The sequence below is a fragment of the Chiloscyllium punctatum genome, chromosome 32 (assembly GCF_047496795.1).
Source record: "Chiloscyllium punctatum isolate Juve2018m chromosome 32, sChiPun1.3, whole genome shotgun sequence".
In the NCBI taxonomy this organism is placed as follows: Eukaryota; Metazoa; Chordata; class Chondrichthyes; order Orectolobiformes; family Hemiscylliidae; genus Chiloscyllium; species Chiloscyllium punctatum.
The window spans coordinates 55557983-55570223 of NC_092770.1; positions in this window are offsets into that span (position 1 = coordinate 55557983).

Genomic DNA, 12241 nt, shown 5'->3' on the forward strand with positions numbered 1-12241 from the left:
AGCTTTCTTGTAAACCTGTTTGACTTTGTTTTGATTGTCTCCACAATCCTTCTGATCATGTGGTTTCCAAAACTGGAAACGATGCTCCAACTGAACTGGTGCCTTATAAAAACTCACTGATCTTGCAGTCTCTGTCACTGTGAACAAGGACCAGGAGACAGCGTTCTTTATAAGATGTTGTCTCAGCCTGTCCTGCCAACATAGATTCCATAAGTCCATGTACACTCTGCTCCTGTAAACCCCTTTTTGATTTGGATGCCAAATTGTCTCTTGACTGTTCTTCTGCCCGAAATCTATCACCTCACACTTCTCCACATTGGACTTCATCTGCCATGTAGGTATGTTTAGTAAGTTTGCAGATGACACCACAGTTGATGGTGGTGTAGACAGTGAGGATGGTTACCTCAGAATACAATGGGACCTGGATCAGATGAGCCAATGGGCCAAGGAGTGGCAGATGGAGTTTAATTTAGATAAATGTGAGGTGCTGAATTTTAATGAGGCAAATCAAGGCGCGACTTACACATTTACTGGTAAGATATGATTGCCAAACACAGGCACCTTGAAGTGCAGGTTCATAGTTCCTTGAAAGTGGAGTCACAGATAAACAGGTCCTTGAAGAAAACATTTGGCACACTTGACTTTATTCGTCTGTGAATTGAGTATAGTTGCTAAGATGTCATGTTGTGGCTGTATAGGACACTGATTAGGCCACTTTTAGAATACTGCATTCAGTTCAGATCTCTCGGCGTAAGGAACGATGTTGTGATACTTGGGTATCAGAAAAGATTAATTGACGTTTCGGGCATAAGCCCTTCTTCATTATGCCCGAAATGTCGATTCTTCTGTTCCTTGGATGCTGCCTGACCTGCTGCGCTTTTCCAGCAACACATTTTCAGCTCTGATCTCCAGCATCTGCAGTCCTTACTTTCTCCTATCAGAAAAGATTTACAATGTTGCCAGCTAGAGGAAGAGGCTGAATAGGTTGGGGCTATTTTCCCTGGAGTGTCAGAGTCTGAGGGGTGATCTTAGAAAGGTTTATAAGATCATGAGGGACATGAATAGCGTAAATAAACAATATCTTTTTTTCAAGGTACAAGAGTCCAATACTAGATGGCATAGGTCTTGTGTGAGAGGGGAAAGATTTATAAGTGATCAAAAGGGTGACATTTTCATGCAGAGAGTGGTGCGTATATGGAATGAGCTGCCAGAGAAAGTGCTGGAGGCTGATACAATTACAACATTTAAAAGGCATCTGAATATGTATATGAATAGGAAGTCTTGAGTTGGACTGGGGTGTACAAAGTTAAAAATCACACAACACCAGGTTATAGTCCAACAGGTTTAATTGGGAGCACTAGTTTTCGGAGAGCCGCTCCTTCATCAGATGGCTGTGGAGGACACAATTGTAAGACACAGAATTTACAGCAAATGTTTGCAGTGTGATGTAACTGAAATTATATATTGAAAAATACCTTGTTTGTTTGTTAAGTCTCTCATCTGATAGAATGACCATGTTAGTTTCACTTCTTTCATATGTAAATCACAAAACGTTTTTTAAAAGTTACATTCTCAGGTTAACTTTAACAATTGGTATCAGCCCAGATAATGTGTTGAAGAGGGCTAACACCAGACTTATTACAGACTTGGTACAAACATGGACAAAAGAGTTGAATTCCAGAAGTGAGGTGAGAGTGACAGCCCTTGACATCAAGGCTGCATTTGACCAAGAATGGCATCAAGGAGCCCTGACAAAACTGGACTCTACGGGTATCGGGGGGCAGACACTCCACTGGTTAGAGTCATACCTGGCACAAAGGAAGATGGTTGTGGTTGTGGAGGGTCAATCATCAGCTCCAGGGCATCTCTGTAGGAGTCACACTGGACTCCCCGAGGAATCCCTCATGAGGCCCAACAATCTTCAGCTGGTCTGTCATAAGGTCAGAAGTAAGAATGTTCACTGATGATTTCACAGTGTTCAGGTCCATTCGTGACTCCTCAGATACTGAGGAGTGCTCAAAAGCAACAAGATCTGGATAATATCCAGGCTTGGGCTGACAAGTGGCAAGTAATATTCAGGCCACACAAATGCCAGACAATGACCATCATCAATAAGAGACACTCTAACCACTGCCCTTTGTCATTCAACGGCATTACCATCATTGAATCCCCCACTGTTAACATCCTTGGGGTTGCCATTGACCAGAACCTCAACTGGACATGACATATATACACAGTAGTTACAAGAACAAGTCAGAGACTAGGGATACTGCAGCAAGTAACCTATCTCCTGACACCCCAAAGTCTATACAGCATCTACACGGCACAAGTCAGGAGTGTGATGGAATACTCCCCACTTGTCTGGATGGATGCAGCTTCAACAACATTCAAGAAGCTTGACACCACTCAAGACAAAGCAACCCACTTGATTGGCACCACATCACCTGGGGGTACATTCCAAGCATGTCCAGTCTTTCCTTGTAACTCAACCGTTCAAGTCCTGGTAACCTCCACATAAATGTTTTCTGAATCCCTTCTACTTTAATAATATCCTTCCTATAGCAGGGCATCCAGAACTGTATGCAGTATTTTAAAAGTGGCCTCACCAACAAGATATCCCAGTTCTTACGCTCAGTGCTCTGACCGATGAAGGCAAGCGTGCCAAACACTGCCTTCACCACCCTGTCTACCTGTGACAGCACTTTCAAGGAAGTGTGTATCTGAACCCTTTGCTCACTATCCTCCCAGGCAAACATTCCAGCCCCACACCACCCACTGGCTGAAAACATTTTCTTTCAGAAAATCTTCTGTATGTGAGTACAGAGTGCCAGCTGTAGCTTTATTCTAGTTCAATTTCCTTTCCTCACTGAGAATTGAGGTTTCAGCTCAACATTATTTTGTAAAATTCATGTAACAAAGATGCTATTGTTAATATCTGTGTCTTTAGATTAATCATTATTTGTGCATAAGAAACATTTTGTTACCGTAAACATCATCACATTCTCAAAAATAAATTTGAGTAGACATTTATGAATGCAGCTGCAGTCATTTCACAGCCTGTAACAATAGAAATGAGCAATGATTATCAGAACCACTTAAAGAACCAAACTTAAGACCTAAATTGAGAGATTCGAACCAGGTAATTATAATGGATTTCAGAGTTGGAAACTTAGATTTTTAATAAATGAAATTCCAGTTTATATTGAAGACTCTTAACAGAATTTGTACTCAATAGGAAGAAAACTTGTAATTCAATAGCTGAGTGGAATATGCACATAGTAGAGCAATTCTGATGCAATTTAATGTATACAACCCTAAGTAGATTGACATCATTTTTGTGACATGAAAATCCGTTTGTTCTTATTAATTAACAGTGAAATGTCTCAGCCACTTGTTCAGTTTCCATCTCTCAATTACAGAATATGGGAAAATTAGTCAATATTTTTAAACCATTTCTATTAGTCCTGAATTACATAATTAGAATTAATAGACAAGATTGTTTGGTTTTTATACCTTACTACATTGTCGATAATCTGTATCAGTACCTCATGGTTAATTTGAAGCATGGCTGCATTGATTAGTATTCACTTGGACCCTCCCTTAAAACAAATTGAACATTGTACATCCAATTTGCAATAAAAGGAGGCAATCTGATGGAATGTGTTGGAAGTAGAGCATAAAAAAAAGGAGTTGAAGTAAAAGCACTGTGAAAAGAACTAAGTTCTACTTGGGATCCTGAACCTATGTCTGGCATACCGACACTATTTATGGAAGGCGATGACACTGATAGGGATGAGGAATGGGGATTTGATTCCAGGATACCCACTGAGTCCCTAACATCTCCTGATAGTCCCCCACACACCCCCAATTCCCAAACCTTCCCCTTACTCTGAAGATCCACTATCAGTCACCGGCCTCATAGCCAACATCATGGGGATGAGCGGCCTGGACCACCCTCAACCAATACCTGTCCCGGGATACAGAGTAATGTTAATGAATCAAGCCCCTGGCCACAAGGAGAAACTGGCCTTATTTGCTCAGTATGTCCCAAGGACAATACAGATGGATAATGCCACTCCTCAGGACTTGTTTGCTCTTTGCTATATTATCCTGTCCCTGCAGAAATTACCAAATGGCCAGGGAGGTGCTGGGCCTGTCCGCAGTTACAGGGACTTGAAGGAGAGATTCCCCAACAATGATGCCCAGGCAGACCATTCAACCCAGTTGTTAGAATGATCCTTACAACAACCTGTAAACATTGGTGATGGACTGGAATGCAATCCCAAACCCTGGGAGTCAGAAGGTGATTATTGGGAACAGCTTGTGCCCTGTTACAGAACATTTGCAGGTGATCAAGCCTTTAATCTTGAAGCTGACTCACCTTTGTCTAATGTTATGTTTTTGCAATGTGGTGTCACTGACATGATCCAGACAAACAATATGAACTGGTCCAAGAATTCCCGGTCTCAAAAGAGATGAGTGGTGGTCTTCTATTGGGATGGCCAGAGCCAGAGCAAACCACGATCCAAGTTACAAGGAAAAATATCCCCAAATATGTCCATGACCTCGTGAGCCATATACCCTGTGTGCCAACCCTGATGTGGTTGATAGAGACCAGCATACCCACTGGGGGCGGAATCTACCTCAGATGTCCACCCGGCAACCGCTACTGAGCAACCCTTTCCTGAAGGGACCCTGGAAAGGGGGACAGGTAGGCCCCAGTACTACACCTTTGGGACCGGGAACAAAACAGCTAATTCCCCCAGGATTGAATGGCAGGCCCTTGTTTTAACTGTGGGAGGTATGGCCACTGGGGAGTGAAGTGTCCTTATCGTTACCTTGGAGCTTACTGGTTTTGTCCAACCAGTCTGGCATTATCAAATGGTCAGCTCATGCTGAAGCAACTGACACAGCCTGCGAAGGAAATGAGCAGGTAGGTGCAAACTTCTGGTCCCATTTAGTTCCCAGCAAAATGGGTTAGACACAATATAAGGCCAGGTAAGCCAGACCTGGGTAAGACACAGAAATTGCAGCGGGGGTGACCCTGCTGAACAGCACAAACAATGGACTCAAATGGGATGCTCCCTTGATACTCAAACCAAGCTATGGGTGACCCCTGCGGGACAAGTTTGTATTCTTTCTTTGCTTCTACCCTCTTTGATTCTGTGTATAATTGTACACGCCTGGGAGAGGAAGGAATGGTTAATACATTATTACAAACCTGGTGGCACCTGAACTTCCAGAAAGCAGCTAAGAAAAGAGCTGAAGCATGGTTGATTTGTAAAAGAAAATGACCATGTTTTACATGGATGCCCCTGCGGTCTGGAACCACTCCTAGTGGGCCCTTCTACTTCTCTACAACTTGATTTTATAGAATTATCTCGAGTACATTGTTTTAAAAATTGTCTAGTAAGAGAAGATATATTTAGTAGAATGATCAAAATCATCCCAACGACTGATAATATTGCTACAACAGTGCTTTAAAAGGTGTGAAAATATTGTTGTGGTTCTGTTCACCGAGCTGGGAATTTGTGTTGCAGACATTTTGTCCCCTGTCTCAGTGACATCCTTAGTGCTTGGGAGCCTCCTGTGAAGCGCTTCTGTGATCTTTCCTCCAGCATTTATAGTGATTTGTATCTGCTATAAATGCCGGAGGAAACATCACAGAAGCGCTTCACAGGAGGCTCCCAAGCATTGAGGATGTCACCTAGACAGGGGATGAAACATCTGCAACACAAATTCCCAGCTCGGCGAACAGAAACACAACAACGAGCTACAAATCTTCTCCCAAACTTTGGTGTGAAAATATCTGCATAAGTTAAACAAAACTTTTCAAAGTTAACATTCACAGGTATGCCAAGCCTGGAATTGGGACCAGGGGAAAGTTGGAGCCTCAGTGGAAAGGCTCGTATCTTATTCTGCGAGTCACCTGCACGGCGGTCAAGGTCAGGGGAAGACCCGAGTGGACACACGGAACCTGAGGCAGGACAGCACCACCCCCCGGTGGAACCTGAGCAGATATTGCCAGAGGCATTGCAGAGGCTCCACCTGCCTGCTGCGGAATGTGCAGATTAATCACCGGATTGATCTCTGTGTTCCACTTTGCCTTATTTACACTGACTGGGCATGAGGTGGATAGAAGAGACAGCATCATGAATTCGGTCATTGGTTAATACCTTTCTTCATATGATTCACATTTACAAACAGAAGATTAACCTCTCTGGTTGCTGGGCATGTGCCCATATCCCTGTCCACTCGAAGGAAGTGATCCCCCCAGGAACCATTCCATTTAGTGAATCCAAAACAGTTGAATGGTGGTTGGAACAAAAACGATCATTGGAATTATCCATTTGGGAAAGATCAGTCTGAAAGGGAGTCTCACGACTCTTTTATGCGAGACCCTGATGGCACCATTTATATGACCAATGATAAGTTCACCTGGGAGTCCACAGGTTATAATATGGAAAAATATGAAGGTTGGTTCCAACCTCACTATGACCTTTCACACTAATACCACAGGTGAAGGTACACACATGGGGACCATCTGCTTTAAATGCAGCCCCAAGTCTGGATAGAATGCTGGAACCAGTAAATGTAGCCATTCCCTGCTCCTCACCCCAATCAATTTCCTCTGGGAGTATTCTGAGCCGACTACAAGAGCCACGTTCAAAACTCCTTGGACTGAAATTCAGTCTAATTACTTAAGAACGGATAATGGCACCTATTTCATTTGCAGCCACAAAGCACAGCCCTGGATCCCACTCTCCTAGACTGGGAGTTGCTATCCCTTGCATGTGATTCCCCTCAGTTACCACTCATACACCTCCCCATTCGAAAGACCTTAACCTCATACCAAGAGAACCCAAAGTGAAGCTGAGGGGCTCTTTGCCATTATCTTTCCCCCTTTATGGAACTCCTTGGCTAATAAAGGAAGTTAGACTCATAGAACATAGAACATAGAACACATGGTGGCACAGTGGTTAGCACTGCTGCCTCACAGCGCCAGAGACCCGGGTTCAACTCCCACCTCAGGCGACTGACTGTGTGGAGTTTGTACGTTCTCCCTGTGTCTGCTTGGGTTTGCTCCGGTTTCCTCCCACAGGCCAAAGATGTGCAGGTCAGGTGAATTGGCCATGCTAAATTGTCCGTAGTGTTAGGTAAAGGGTAAATGTAGGGGTATGGATGGGTTGCGCTTCGGCGGGGTGATGTGGACTTGTTGGGCCGAAGGGCCTGTTTCCACACTGTAAGCAATCTAATCTAACACTACAACACAGTACAGGCCCTTCAACCCTTGATGTTGCGCCTACCTGCAAAACCCATCTAGCCTACACTATTTCATTATCACCCATATTTTTATCCAATGACCATTTAAAAGCCCTAAATGTTGGCAAGTCTACTACTGTTCCCAGCAGGCCATTCCACGTCCTTACTACTGTCTGAGTAAAGAAACTAGCACTGCCCTCTGTCCTTTATCTATCACTCTTCAATTTAAAGCCATGTCCCCTTGTGCGAGCCATCAACATCTGAGGAAAAAGGCTCTCACTGTCTACCCTATCTAACCCTCTGATTATCTTGTATTACTCAATGAAGTCACCTTTCAACCTTCTCTCTAATGGAAACAGTCTCAAGTCCCTCAATATTTCCTCATAAGACCTTCCTTCCATACAGGCAACATCCTAGTAAATCTACTCTGCACCCCTTCCAATGCTTCCACATCCTTCCTACAACGCGGCCATCATAACTGTATGCAATACTCAAAGTGCGGCCGCATCAGAATTTTGTACAGCTGAAACATGGGCTCATTGCTCTAAAACCCAATCCCTCTACCAATAAAAGCTAACACACTGTATGCCTTCTTAACAACCCTATCAACTTGGGTAGCAACTCTGAGGGATCTATGTACATGGATACCAAGATCTCTCTGCTCATCCACACTGCCAAGAATCTTACCATTATCCCAGTACTCTGCATTCCCATTACTCCTTCCAAAGTGAATCACCTCACACTTTTCTGCATTAAACTCCATTTGCCACCTCTCAGCCCAGCTCTGCAGCTTAACTATGTCCCTCTGTAATCTAAACATTCTTCGGCACTATCCACAACTCTACCAACTTTAGTGTCATCCGCAAATTTACTAACTCATCCTGCTATGCATTCATCCGGGTCATTTATAAAAGTGATAAAGAGCAGTGGCTCCAAAACAGATCCTTGCTGTACACCATGAGTAACTGAATTGCAGGATGAACATTTTCCATTAACCACCACCTTCTTTCAGCTAGCCAGTTTCTGATCCAAATCACTAAATCACCCTCAATCTCAAACCTCCATATTTTCTGCAATAGCCTACCATGGGGAACCTTATCAAAAGCTTTACTGAAATCCATATACACCACATCAACCGCTTTAACCTCAACCACTTGTTTGGTCACCTTCTCAAAGAACTCAATAAGGCATGACCTACCCTTCACAAAACTTTGTTGACTATCCCCAATCAAATTATTCCTTTCTAGACGGTTATAAATCCTATCTCTTATAATCCATTCCAACACTTAACCCACAACCAAAATAAGGCTCACTGATCTATAATTACCAGGGTTGTCTCTACTCCCCTTCTTGAACAAGAAGACAACATTTGCTATCCTCCAGTCTTCTGGCACTATCCTGTAGACAATGACGACATAAAGATCAAAGCCAAACACTCTGCAATCTCCCCTCGGCTTCCCAGAGAATCTGAGGATAAATCCCATCCGGCCCGGGGAACTTATCTATTTTCACATTTTCCAGAATTGCTAACAGCTCCTCCTTAGGAAATTCAATTCCATCCAGTCTGGTAGCCTGTATCTCAGTATTCTCCTTGACAACATTATCTTTTTCCAGTGTGAATACTGATGAAAAATATTCATTTAGCGCATCCCCTATCTCCTCACACTCCACGCATGACTTCCCAGTACTGTCCTTGACTGGCCCAAATCTTACTCTAGTCATTCTTTTATTCCTGACCGGCCAATAGAAAGCTTTAGGGTTCTTCTTGAACTTAACTGCCAAAGACTTCTCATGTCCTCTCTTGGCTCTTCTCAGCTCTCTCTTTAGATCCTTCCTGGCTAACTTGTAACTATCAAGCACCCGAACTGAGCCTTCACATCTCATCCACACATTAGCCTCCTTCTTTCTCTTGACAAGAGATTCAACTTCTTTAGTAAATTATGGCTCCCTCCCTTGACCACTTCGTTCATCCCTTCCTGACAGGTACATACGTATCAAGGACATGCAGTAGCCGTTCCTTGAACAAGCTCCACATTTCAATTGTGCCCTTTCCCTGCAGTTTCCTTCCCCATCCTATGCATTTACATCTTGCCTAGTCACATCATAATTGCCTTTTCCCCAGCTATAATTCCTGCCCTACAGTACTTACCTATCTCTTTCCATCGCTAAATTAAATGTAACTGAATTGTAATTGCTATCACCAAAGTGCTCACCTACCTCCAAATCTAATACCTGTCCTGATTCATTACCCTGTACTAAATGCAAAATGGCCTCACCTCTTGTTGGCCTATCTACATAATGGCCTCAATTCTTGAGGAAATAGGGAATGACATGGCATCAGCCCTTGAACAACTAAGTGCAGAGGTGATAGCCATTTGCACAGTTGCCCTACAAAACAGAGTCACCCTAGATTATCTATGAGCTGAAAAGGCGTGTGCATGGGCCATTATTGGCTCCGATTGCTGCACCTATATTCCTGACCTGAGCAAGGACATTACAAACCTCCGCCAATCACATTCGAAAGGTAGCATCCAATTCCTGTGATACCAGCTCGCATTGGGATCTATGGAGTTGGATGAGTGATCAGTCCGGATCCTGGGGCAGCACCCTCATACAAGGCTTTATTGTCCTTTTTGTTACTTCTATTACTTTTTCAGTTCTTATTACCTTCCTTAAGGAATGCTGTGCATGTATCAGCTCACTGCTGCTACTCTCCATCCCATGATCCTTCCAGTTGGCCAAACTCATTGTTGCTCAAACCCCCTGCAATGGAAACTCCGACCGTGAGGCAGAATTCCTGAGTGAGATTGCTACTGAGTTTGAACCTGCCAATGCTGTTCCATCTGAATCGGAACCACCACCACCACCACCAGATAATACTCCAAGCCCCCTTTTGCAGACGCTCCAGACCGATTCTTTTGACTCTATGCAAAAAAAAGGAGGGATTGTGGAAGTGATTTTGTGGCACTAGAAGCCATTTTCATTGAGACTTCAAACTTAGAGTCATAGATTCATAGAGTCATAGAGATGTACAGCACAAAAACAGACCATGTGGTCCAACTCCTCCATGCCAACCAGATATCCCAACCGAATCTCGTCCCATTTGCCAGCTCATGGCCTATATCCCTCTAAACCCTTCCTATTCATGTACCCATCCAGACGCCTTTTAAATGTTGTAATTGTAGCAGCCTCCACCACTTCCTCTGGTAGCTAATTCCATACACGCATTACCCTCTGCATGAAAAAGTTGCCCCTTAGGTCCCTTTTATATCTTTCCCCTAAGCCTCTAGTTATGGACTCCCTCATCCTAAGGAAAAGACTTTGTCTTTTTATCCTATTCATTCCTCTCATGATTTTATATAACTCTATAAGTTCACCTCTCAGCCTCCAGGGAAAAGAGCCCAAGCTCCCTATAGCTCAGGTCCTCCAACCCTGGCAACATACCTGTAAATCTTTTCTGAACTCTGTCAAATTTGACAACATCCTTCCAATTGGAAGGAGACCAGAATTGCACTCAATATTCCAAAAGTGGCTGAATCCTGTACAGTCACAACATGACCCCCCAGCTCCTGTACTCAATACTCTGACCAATAAATGAAAGCATATCAAACATCTTCTTCACTATCCTATCTAACTGCAATTCTATGTTCAAGAAGATATGAACCTGCACTCCAAGGTCTCTTTGTTCAGCAACACCCCCTGGGATCTTACCATTAATTGTATAAATCCTGCTAAGATTTGCTTTCCCAAAATGCAGCACCTAAATTAAATTCCATCTGCCACTCCTCAGTCCATTGGCTCATCTGATCAAGATCCAGTTGTAATCCAAGGTAACCTTCTTCGCTCCAATTTTGGTGACACCTCCAATTTTGGTATCATCTGCAAACTTACTAACTATACCTCCTATGATACATCCTTACTAGTTTAAATCCTCCTAGGCAGCTCTCGCAAATCTCCCTGCCAGTATTTTAGTCCCCTTCAAATTCACATGCAATCCATTCTTCTTGTACAAGTCACTTCTACCCTAGAAGAGATTTCAATGATCCAAAAATGTGAATCCTTCTCCCATGCACCAGCTCCTTAGCCATGCATTGTTCTGCACTATCTTTCTATTCCTACCCTCATTAGATTGTAGCACCGGGAGTAATCCAGATATTACTACCCTCGAGGACATCCTTTTTAAATTCCTACCTAACTTACTATATTCTCCCTTCAGAGTGTCATCCTCATCCCTTCCTCTGTTGTTGGTTCCAATGTATACAATGACCCCTCTCCCCCGTGAGAACATTCTGCATCCTCTCTGAGATATCCTTGATCCTGTCACCAGGGAGGCAACACACCATTCTGATTTTTCACTACTGGCCACAGAAACGTTGATTGTTACGAACCGGTCAATTGTAAAGAAGACAGTGAACCACACAGACATGTCCAATATGGCAGGATTGACACAGAGAATGAGCTTACAAAGCAGTGTATGATAGAAATGAATGTGGAAAGTGATAACTCAAAATGTGATACACAATGACATTAAAAAATCTGCAGTTGCCATGGTAATCATGTAAGCCAAGCTACATTTAGAAAGTCCACAATTTCCACTGGAAAAAATGATGATGGTCAGTAGGTTTGCTGTTTGAGGGAAAGAGAAGAGATTAGAAGTGGCACTTCCATCAAGAAATATTACAGTAAATGTTTAGGTCATAGTCAGAGGTAATTTTACATAGAGTTTCCCAAAGATTTGCTTTTATAATGTAGACCAGTGTTTCTCAATGGGGGCGGAAGTGCCCCCAGAGGGGCATTTGCCTTCCTTCGGTGGGCATCGAAGTCAAAGGGGGCAGCAAGGCAGCACTGAACAACTTTGTAGAGAGCTTACCAATCACTTGGAAGACTGCTGTGTCCTTGAAGGACGTTGCTGTGTGCAGATGGATAGTCGCATAACACGAGTCTGTCATTTTCCCTGCACCCATGGAGGCATGCACTC